The following is an 11,987-nucleotide window of genomic DNA, read 5'->3' on the forward strand; positions in this document are numbered from 1 at the left end:
GTTTTTACATTTTCCATTATAGTTTAACACAAGTGAGAAATACGTCAAAATAATCTGAAGCAAAAATGAAGGGAATTAAATGATCTTTCCAATAGCACCTTCAATTTTACGATCGGACTTTATTTATACCTTATAGAGAGCAAAAATTGCAAATAGATCCAATTTAGACCACTCTCCTCTACTAAAAATAGTACACGTAATATAAACTACAGATTAACAGTAGAGCTACAATCGATTATCAAATAATTATTTTGATATGAAAACCTCAAAAAAGAGGCCGTGAGTAATCAATATTCATAGAAGGCCACATTAGCAAAATGCCATGGTATTGTTCAAATTTGCATAACTCAAAATATATACTGTCAAATAAAATGTTAAATAGCAAATAACATACATATCAAAAATACATATCCATGTGATAATATGCTCAAGTTTAAGAAAAATGAGGAAGTAGGTATAATTAAATGCTAAAGTGTACCTCAGAAACGTTTCGAAATACTTGAAAGTAAAAATGCGTTATAATAAGCGCTGGCTATGGAGTATTGATAATATTAGCATCATGGTGTAACGGCGAGTTACTGAACTAATAATTCCATAAATAATCATTAGGATTCGCTATATAATAGCGAAGATATTAAGGAAGCCCACAATATATACACTGGCCATAATACCACCTTCTCCTTTATTATCTCATTTAAAGAAAAAGATATAGTAACTGTAAAAGTGACAATTACAGGTTTTACATGTACATTAATCTATTCAACTATGTGCATTAATTTTACGTATATTTATATAATTATCATCTTTAATACAGTTGCCGTCACTTATGTTTTTTCTGGATGCAAATATTAATCTAATTTAAGGCGATAGCAGTTCGAATATTATAGTAATTATTAACATTATTATTTTACAATGAGATTTTATTTATTTTTTGTTATTTATTTTACTATCATCAATGTAGAAAATACGACTGTCAGAAAAACTTTTACGTATAATATCCGTTTCTAATGTAGTTTAACTTTCATCTCGAGTCAACTAATTCATTATCTTTTTCTAGTTTCAAAATAAGAATTAGAAAAAGATAAAGCGCAAATTGAATGAGAGATTGAAATTAATCCACTTTGGTGAAAATAAGACTATGAGTATATACATACATATACTTAAGAATAATTTATTGTAGACTTATTAAATTGATTTTTGCAGGCACGTTTATTTTAATGAACATCCGTAGAATTACGTGATATATAAAATATTTGTTTTTTTTTTTATTTCAGATCGGGAGAGCACGATAATATCGAACGTACGTCGCGATCGAGCACAGGAAAGCGGGACGACCACGTGAGATCCGGTCTCTAGAGGACGGAAAAATATGAACATTTCGTGAAGCCAGGAAAGCGGAGTTTTCATCATGGAAACCGAGGAACTTACTAGGCTTGTCGACGAGATCTACAAGGTAAGTAACGAATCCTTTCGACCGAGTAGGGAAAACGGTCAAGCGCATTTACTTTCAATTATTGGATAGTTACGCCCGAATTGACAAGGAAAATGCAAATCTCAAGTTTCAACTAGAAAGTAGTTGAAATAAATACAATTTTAATCTACACGATTATCGTTGAAGAATGAAAGTACATTTATTCTTAGAGAAATTTAATACTGTAAATAAATAATAAATTGATTAGTGATCAATTACTTACAATTAGTTTGAGTATTAAAACAGTAAGAGTGTTTTTAACACTCAAGAAATAAATAATTAATCACTAACTAATTCAATAATTTACAATAATAAAGAACTACAGGAGTGGAAAATTGAGTTTCAGGAAATGAGTTAGTTTTCATGTATAATGTAGCTTATAATGTGGTGAACAAAAGATGTCACTAGACTAGATAGACACTAGACTTAATAATAGATAGTTTGTGAGCTGTGATGTATAAAAAATGCTCTGTGAGCACAAGTTTTATATTTTTAATACCTCATAGTTAAAAACTATCCATATATGAGCTTTGTGTCTGTGACATCTCCTGTTTCATTACTCTCTAAATCTCGTGGAGTGAAATCTCACTCGAAGGGACTGAAAATTTAGTCTGTCTTGAAAAAAGAGTGAAAATACTCTTGTTCAAGAGTGGCAAATTTTCACTCTTTTTAGAGTGAGTTTTATTCTTTTGGAATGAGATTTACTCCGAAGGAGTGAAATCTTAATCTCTTTTTTGGAAGTTCCATCTACCTTGGTATTACATTCCAAAAAAGGGATTGAAATTTCATTCCTTTGGAATGAATCTCATTTCAAAAGAGTAAATCTCACTCTAAAAAGAATGAAAATCTGTCACTCTTGAACAAGAGTGGCCGTATTTTCACTTTTTTTTCAAGACAGACTAAATTTTTAGTCCCTTCGAGTGAGATTTCACTCCACGAGATTTAGAGAGTACAACATAAACAACATTACACGTACATTAAGAAAAAAATGGTTCATTTGATTAAATTAATTTATATTTCGTCTTTATTTCTTTTGATGAAGAATGTATGTATTTTTAAGTGCATGCAGTATGTATGACTTAAATACATACATTCTTCAACAACAGAAATAAAAACAACGAAATTAATTTAGTTTAATGAACAATTTTTTTTTCTCGGTGCAAAAACTAATTCATTTCACTGGGACTTAATTTCCTATAACTATAATTATAATCAGTGAAATGAATTAGTTTTTATAATTATAATTATAATTAGTACGTTTACCCTTTAGGGTCTTTTCTCTGAGAGTATATCCTTTGTACGAAAAGGCGCGAGAATCTGAACAACGACCGATTTCATAATAATTTAACGATTTTATCAAAGCCTTGCCCAATAAATCTGCATTTTTCGGAGGATTATTTAGGAGATTGGCTTCGTAATAATCAAGCTTTCAGGATGTCCAGCATAATTATCGCGGCGGCACCCGGCTACGATATGGAACGACGCTTAGTTACGATCTCCCGGAGATCGCATCGAAATAACGAGGTAACCGCTGGTTAACCCTGTTATCGCGAGGCCGAGAGTTTATGAGGTCCCGTCGCTGACAAGCGAGCCCCATGGCGCGAGTATATCACGCTGCGCGTAGTTATGTTTCAGCGGGGTTATTCAGCCAGGTGTACTTGGGAGGGGGAGCGAATGCGCACCCCTGCATGGATATTAATTGGCTTCCGATCTACACGCAACCCCCTCTCACGCGTGCCATCGGTTTTCGTGTGTCGAGGGTGCGCCGTTACAGAATGTCGTTCTCCATAACCGCACATTCCTTGGGGTTGTAATATTATATATATAAAATCATATAACATTGTAACATATATATGTATAATTAATTAATTTTATATGAAATCAATAATGAATGAGTTAATTTGCCACTTAACATATGTATACTTGCCTTAGGCATATATATACAGGATGTTTCATTTTAAGTGATACGGTCGATTATCTCGCGAATCGATGATTTCATTGAAAAATTTTTTAAACAAAAATTGCATGGCTTGAAGGGGCTTACACTAAAAATTCATTTTTACGTAAAAATGAAAATAAGAGCTACAACCTCTAATGGCCTTGATCTTGACAAATGTTATTCAGGACATGATTCAAGAGGTTTTAGCCGTCGGTCGGACACCTTGTGTAATGTTAGTGCCGGCGATATTGTAACTTTCAAGCCTCATAACTCGAAAAGTACTTAATGAAAATGAACTTAATTATAGTGTTTTGCAAAGCTCTCGAGATAAGCTACAAGAATATGTAATAAAAAATAGGGGTTTCCATTTAAAAAAACATTAATAACCTTGACCTGATTTTGACAAGGTCACTCAAGGTCAAATTCACATTTCCATCATATGTCCCCCTCCAAGCCATGCAACTTTCATTTAAAAAATTTTTCAATGAAATCATCGATTCGCGAAATAATCGTATCACTTAAAATGAAACATCTTGTATACATATAGTGGTTATTACGAACTGGAAAATAATATGGGATAAAAGCGTCAATATGAAACTTTAAGGATGTATTATATATATTTCAAAATAATGAAAAAATTACACGTCATTTTAGATCCCATTTAAAAATAATACAGAAAAGAGGAGAGAAAGAGAGAGAAAAACTGAGCAGTTTAAAATCTGAATTAAAAATTATTTCAATAAAAAGTAATATTTTTTTATCTATAATAGAAATGTATTTATAAAATAATGACAAAAATTTCAATTTTTTATATTAGGAGTGTGATTCAGTTTTGAGGGTTTTGCAAGAGATGGATTAACGCTAGTGTTGTTGAAGACATTCCAATCACGGCTATTATTTCTTAATACTTTAATATTATTCCATGATATTTAGTCGTTTACAATAGATGTAGTAAACATTGTGTTTATACCATTTAAAAAATGGAGCTCTCTAAAGAGCATTTTCGATATACGTTGCTTTTTTAATTAGAAAAAAACGGCGACTGAAGGCCGCCATTTATAATTCATAGAATTTTAACAGAAACTTATGGTGATGTTGCTCCATCAATTAAGATATGTGAATATTGGTTCAACGATTCAAAAATGATGATTTCTTCACAACAATGCTCGACCTCATGTTGCATTATCAGTGAAGCAAACGCTATTAGAGCTGGAATGGAAAGCCCTACTGCACCCCGCGTTCTCCAGATATTGCTCCCTTTGATTTTCACTTGTTCTGGTCGATGCAACGTGCTCTAGACTACTCTAGAGAATATATACTTTCATAATTTCGAAGAAGTGCGAAAATTTGTTGAAAATTGGATCAACTCCAAAGAAAAATTTTTTTATCGTCACAGAATTCATCTCTTACCAGAAAGATGAGAAAAAGTTGTAGAGAACGAAGGAAAATATTTTGATTAAGATATTCGCTCATTATCTTGATTAAATAAATCAATTTTTGAAAAAACCGTCAAAACTAAATCACACTCCTAATATTTTAAGTATTCAAATGATTCATGTAATATTTTATTGCGATATAAAAGATTAATTGTTCCATAAATAAAGAAAATTTATATATTTGTTTTTTTGCAGAACACAACTAATATCTGCATCGCAAGGAAACTCTCTTTGCATAAATTATTGCGAACACTTCAAAAACTTATATAAAATAAATTGAGATTTTGTCATTGTGGTTTAAATTTTAATATTATGATAATAAAAATAATTAAGAATTATTTTATTAAGATAATAAAAATAATAAAGTAAATAAATTATAAAAATGTATTATTTAACTTAACTTAAAAACAATTTAAGTTTATTATTTAATGAAAATAAAATGTTATAAACACAATTTTTTCATACGCATATAATTTATTTAAAATACAATATATAATTAAAATACAGATATTGATACAAAAGTATAAATATAAATATAAAAGTATAGAGGTATAAAGATTTATTTGTAAAAGGATTTGATACATCCTTAAATACGAAACACACGTTACGATCTACGTCGTCCTCTTCGGGAATGAACTCTTGACACATTTTTAGTCAATATTTTCAAAAATTAAAGTAGTAGAACTCGTGTTTTAAGCAACCACTTAATATTAGCGCCCTGACTGTTTCTTCTCCGCTTTCTTTCTGTTTATAATTTTGTGCTTCTCCCTCAGTGCGCAATCCCGCGAAAAAGTTCCGCTTGAAAGATTCAGAAACTTCGTTTACACACTTCTGTGAGCCTCTTGTATAAAAGTTTCCTACGGGATTCCTCGCGAATCTTCAGATCGATATTTTGATCATTGGCTCGCGAAATCACGATGGGTTCGAAAAACGTCGAGGGACGAAATGTCTTTCACTCCATTTCCACATATCGGCCCTACGCGAGTCCCTCCCTTTTGTCACTGGGCCCTAGATAGTTAAAAAGGAGGACACGTGTTAACGATCGGTCGGTCCACGTGGCTTAACGAGGTCGTGCTCGTTATGCATGTTCATTAGAGCGTTCATTACGACCACTTGTCGCCCCGGGACAACCTCGGAATCCTTAACGGCTGAGAGGATTAATTTTTAATATATATCTCTCTCTCTTTTTTTTCTAGTTTCCCTCTCCACGAGGAAGCACCCGCGGTGAATTAATCTTTTTTTTTTTTCGTTTCTGCCGTCGGAGGAAAAAATTCATTAGCATGTCGCAATATGGCGCTATTCGGCGCAATAAGCGGCGCGCGCGATCCCTGATATCTGCGTTTCCTTTCCTTCTTTTTTCCCCTTTTTTAATAAAGTGATTTGCGTCTCTCTTTCTCTCTTTCTGTCTGATTTACGACTGGCGAAGAAACGCTCCACGTTCGGAGGGAATTAAAACGCGATCGAAATGTGAAGTAAGATTTTTATTGTAATAATTTAACATTTTTTAATAACACACACACAGTTTTAAGAAAATTTTACTTGTATTCTGTATACAAAGAGTTTGCTTTTCTTTTTTTTCCTTATAATTATGTACATATTACAAATTATAAATCACCTTACAAGTTATAAAAAATATTAAAAGTGATATGTATCAAATGGCTCTCTCACATGATCATGAAAATGACTTTAATTTAAAGGAATTTACGGAGTATTGCGATTTATAATATTAAGGAATGGCCGTAGTTTACTTCGAAACATGCATTAAACATTAACGTATAATCAGAGAGTGGATGCGTGATTTAAATATTTTTTACATTAATCAAGGCGGCCTATGACGAGATTCATCGACCGTAACAACGTTTTAATAAAACGTCTTCCTAAAGTTGATTTATTAGTTATATAGCAACATTAAAATAAAGTGATTTATTTTAATGTTGCTATATAACTCCCCTGATTTACAGTGCTTAGATGCCATAACTTTTGACTTACAATAAATATTACAACAACGAGCTGCATATAATTTGATGCGAATTGACATAAACGAAATAAAAAAAGGGGGAAAGAGAAATGGCCAATTGATCATTGAGAGCATCGTAAATCCTGCAATTGTGCGGTATTCATGTGGAGAACAAATCCGACAATTTACTATGAAATTATTTGTGTTTTAACGTTTCGATCTCTCATACTGAAAAAACGTCGAAGTTTTACGACCGATTCGAGGAAAGGGAAATCCGGCGTGATCGCTTTCAATATTATTTTAGGTATCGTTCATATTTTTCATACATTATCAATAACGTATTCGAATCGAACGCCTATACTGATAAAACACAATAAAAATACAATAAAAACTTTAAATAAACATGTATTTGGAGATCCTTGTTTATCGTTTATCTTTAATTTTACTTTTTTATTTATTCAAATTGAATACATGTTTTTTGTTTTTCAGCGCGTATTTTCCATATAAAAATGCTTATGCTTTTATAAATATATAAATATGCATCTAAATGTGGAAAATTAAAAATAAAATTTCAGAACTTTTAGATACAGATAAATACTCATCAAATTGGGTAAAAAAATTGAATTATTAAAATTTTTTTGTCAGAACAAATGATTTTCTGTTTTGATGACAGATTATTTGTTTGCGTTTTCTACACATCTACGTTGCTTTTATATAAATTGATTTTTTTAATTATTTCACGCATAAAAGCATTAAAAAAGTGAATGTTTTACGGAATATCTTCCATAATATATTCCGGCATTACATCAAGATTAAAATATAATTTCAAGTATTTAATTTTTGATGATTTTGTTTTAATACTTTTATATAAACATTGATGGAAGAAATCGATTTATGCAAAAAAAAAAATGCGAGAAGAATCATCTGCATCACCAAAATTGAAGATCTGTATCTCTAACATGATTAATCCGAGAAAAAAAAATAGTCATTTTATATTTTTTTACTTAAATGATCGCCTGAGATGTTTTTACACTCTTCTTAAAATCATTATTATTATATGACAATATTATTATTTTTTTTCTAATTTATTGGCATCTGAGAACATTTTGAATATGAATTTACTCATAATTTTCTGAAAAAAAGTAAGTAGAAACCGAATAAATATAAACACATTAAGTGGATAATTGTGATAGTATTTCTAGAAAAATTAAAATTTGAATTAATACAACGCTTTTTTATTGCGGGTTTTTGATGGAATTGCATATTTAATGGTTCCTAAAAAAAAAAAAAGAAAATATATCTAAAAAAGAAAGTAAATAATATCTATTTTACAACAATACATTTTTCTTGCCTCTGGGGTGTAAAAAAAGGGATATAAAAAGAACCCTACGTTGACTATTTTCCAGTTAGTTTGTCAACCTGTGTCGATTAGACATTTTTTACCTACATTTGTCAGTCTGGTGTGAGCACTATCTATTGTTTAAGTTCTAAATTATTTTTTAAAATGCGGTATGTATTTGACATCGTCATGCATCGATTTTTTCGACTCGTTGCTCACTCGATTTATCGAAAAAACTGGTACAAAGGGGAAGAGGACGGCTGGTCATTGGCGTAAAATATTCTGGTGGAAATCAAACAAGGGATGGACTGCATAAACGGACTGAACTCGCGGTCCATCTGTCTGCGCGGGCTGCGGGAATATCCGGAGTTATTACATGTCCGAATTGCAAGGTAAATATTTCGCTGGTCCGCGACGCGCTCTCGCTCGAATGGGTGTTTTGCATCGGACGCGAGATAAAACGCCTGCGTTGACGAAATCAGGATGTAAATATTGCAATAAAAACCGTGACGCTTCAAAACCGTGATGCACACGTGACGTGTCAGAATCGATCCCGGGAAACGTCGCGGCGCTTCGGGTGGTGCAACGGAACCACTGTTACCTGTCAAACGTCCCATTATTCAAACGCTCCAATCTGAACGTTACTTAACTGTTAATCAACAATTTTACTGCGAACAATAGCCAATAACTATAAATCTCAAAATCGCGATAAGCTCTATCACGTGAAATTATCGACAAGACAAACTCGACAGAATCTGCATTACATATTTTCTTTCTTGGTGAAAATTTTTCTGTAGAATTTTTCATATAATTTTTTAGAATTTTTAAGTAAATTGTAGAATTTTTGAATAATTTTATAATTTTTTAGAAAATCTCTCACATTTTTTAAACAATTGGAACACTTTTCAAAACTCCTGAGGACCATCTTTTCTAGAAGTCTTCATATACATATATGTGAATTCCGAGATATTCTACAGAGTTACTATAAAATTATTATAGAATTTTTAGGGAAATGTCGGAAAAATGTAAAACACTCAAGCAAATTAGGAAAATGTTATGGAATTTTGCAAAATTTTCTGAAAAATGAAAATTCTTGATTTTAAAGAAGTTTATATGCGTACATCACACACCTACACTTTCAGAGTACTACCAACTTATCAATTAAATCTAAATAGTGTCAGTAACATTAATAGTCATTTACATTGATATGTTAATTGCATTAAGGCTCCTGCGAGTAGTCGCCACAGCCATATTGAATCGTGACATTAGAAGTGAGAAGTCAATTTTTATTACGTGCCATTTATAAATAAAGATAATTTGGATAAGACAAAATGATGAGATTGCTTTAAAACATTTGCAAAAATGGACGAAAACTATGCTTATCCCTCCTGATAATCAGTAAATAATCGTAAAAAGTCACGTGTAATTACACATTATAAATGACACGTAATAAAAATTAACGTGTTATTTTTCGCTTTTGACATCACGATTCAATATGGCTGTGATGACTATTCAGGAGCCTTAATAGTCAAATAATAGTCGTTTAAATTGTTTTCTCAATGAAATATTTGACGGTTTCTGAATCAGGACGAAAATAAAAATACAAAAAATTTCAAAATATTAATTATTGAAAGCATGGAAAATCATAAAATTTTATCTGAAAATCAGAGACAAATTATCGAATTTTAGGATGAAGATTTGTGACAACCTTATTCTAAGATCTCTATTCTCTATTTTTCATTCTATAATTTTAATAAAATCTATTATAAAATCTTAAAATGTTTAAGGTATTTTTTCAGAAATTATAAATCTTAAAAATTCGAACATTTCAAAATTCATATGTATAAAAAATTCTACGAAAAGGGGTAGACTTTCTCAAAATTTCTAAAATGTTCTAATTCGTACAAAAATTCTGAGAAAAATTTATCATTGTGGTATTAGAGATAAAAGAAACGCTGGAGATCATCATTAAACTTTTATCTGATGAAAGAAAGGTTGAAATCTCGGAAGGTCATATTTGTCGAGTCAAAATTGAACGCGATGTAGATAGACTGTACCATGCAAATTATTTGTCTCTCTTGAATCTCTCGAGTCTCTACTCTCATCCCCTTCACCGAGGTTTCGATTCAAGGATACTCATGGCGGGGAAATATACTACTATTTTATGACGAATCAAGCTGAACGAAGATGAGAACGTGTAAAGAGAGAGGTAAAGAAAGAAGTTTGTTACTCTCTAGGAAGAGAGAGAGAGAGAGAGAGAGAGGGAGAGAGAGAGAGGTAGTGAAAAAGAGAAGAAGGGAAAAAAGAGAGGGGGAGGAAACTGAGAGGAGGAATGTAGATTCCATCCACCGCGCCCAGGTTGAGATGGTCGCTCATAAATATTCATACGAGATTCCTGAAGCCAGGAAAACATCCATTCCTGAAGCGCACGTGTGCCCGCTCCTTCCCCTCGTGTGCATTCGGTAATTTTGCGGCTGGCCAATGGAAAAGCGCCGAGCAACGGCAGGGAAAAATGCTGGCATTATGACTTTTCCGCCGAGATCCTTCGCGGGGTCGCGCTTTGTGAAAACGTAAATTTCTCTACGCGAGTTTTTAACGCATTTACGAGCCGTTTTCTATCTCTCTCTTTCCCAGAGCGATGAGAAAATATAATTTTGCTAAACGTGAGAAAAATCTCGTTTAACCATATATGTCTAAAAGTATTGAATTTTACTCGATTCCACCGCATGCTGCAGCATGCCTGCCACGGCAGTAGTATGGTAAAGCATAAGTAAAGCACCCCCACAAATTAATGTAAAGAGCTAAGATCACTAAGACGTTTTTTTTAGTATGGTATGTACTATCTACTATATAAATGCTGAATAGTTTTTTATGAACACTCTGTATAGTAACATTTTATGCAATTTATTCAAAAGATCATTCTTTCTATCGATATTATTTAGTGAATTTTATGTCTTCGTTTTATTACATCAAATATAAGTTTGCATTATGTTCCATTTATTGTTTTTATAGTCAACCATTAATAATTTTTATTATGTTTATATCTAATTGATTACATGTTTAACATTGATAATGACCCGATCGGAGTCGAAATGTTTGTTTTTGTAGTGCTATTCACTTGTAACTTTTATGTTAATACATATCATTGGCTGCGTCTAACAGAGAAAACTAATCAGTTAGCGCTTAGTGATTCTTTAATATGATTGGTTCTTGCCTTTAGCTCTTCACTGGGTCTAAATGTAGGAACCAATTATATTGAAGAATCACTAAGTGCTAACCGATTAGTTTTCTTTGCTGAACGCAGCTAATAATATTTATTGTATTTGGCTCGAATTTATTGTATTATAGCCTTTTGCAACATAATTTCTTTTAATTTAGTGAAATTTTATTGAAATTAGGAAACAAATCGTAAGTATTGAGCGTTTAATTTTTATTCCTTATATGTTGGATCAGTTTTACGTATAACCAAGGTTGGACATGTGTGAGAGATTGTTTTCTTTCAGAAGAGAACATTTGTCGTTTTAAGATCGCGAACTCTGGTAATTTTAAAGACATGTCGCGAGAAAGATATACTGTTGAATGCCTGGGAATCACAGTTTGACGGTTGGCACGCGCGTAAAAAGATCGCGGGATCGTAATAACTTTACTGCATAGTGAAAACCGCATAGACCACCGAGGCAGTGAAAGCGAAAACGCGATAAATCTGACAACGATCGCCTGACGAAGTTTGCCCGGGACAGTCGAGGAATTCTTTCCCGACAGTTAAAAAATCCTGTCTACGGATACGGCGGGATCCGTATCGTCTTTGGGAAAACGCCGCGGATCACGCAAATTTGCCTCGTCTG

General features: G+C 32.3%; 1 long non-coding RNA gene across 1 annotated transcript in view; it reads left to right on the forward strand.

Moving 5' to 3' along the window:
* LOC108723199 (uncharacterized) overlaps window positions 1-11,987 on the forward strand; it is a 41,974-nt gene that overhangs the window by 14,585 nt on the left and 15,402 nt on the right. The window contains exon 2 of the long non-coding RNA XR_001936638.1: window positions 1,275-1,453. This is a non-coding gene — a long non-coding RNA (uncharacterized lncRNA). The remainder of the gene's footprint in view (window positions 1-1,274; window positions 1,454-11,987) is intronic.

The sequence above is a fragment of the Mycetomoellerius zeteki genome, unplaced genomic scaffold (assembly GCF_001594055.1).
Source record: "Mycetomoellerius zeteki isolate Tzet28-1 unplaced genomic scaffold, Tzet1.0 scaffold227, whole genome shotgun sequence".
NCBI lineage: Eukaryota > Metazoa > Arthropoda > Insecta > Hymenoptera > Formicidae > Mycetomoellerius > Mycetomoellerius zeteki.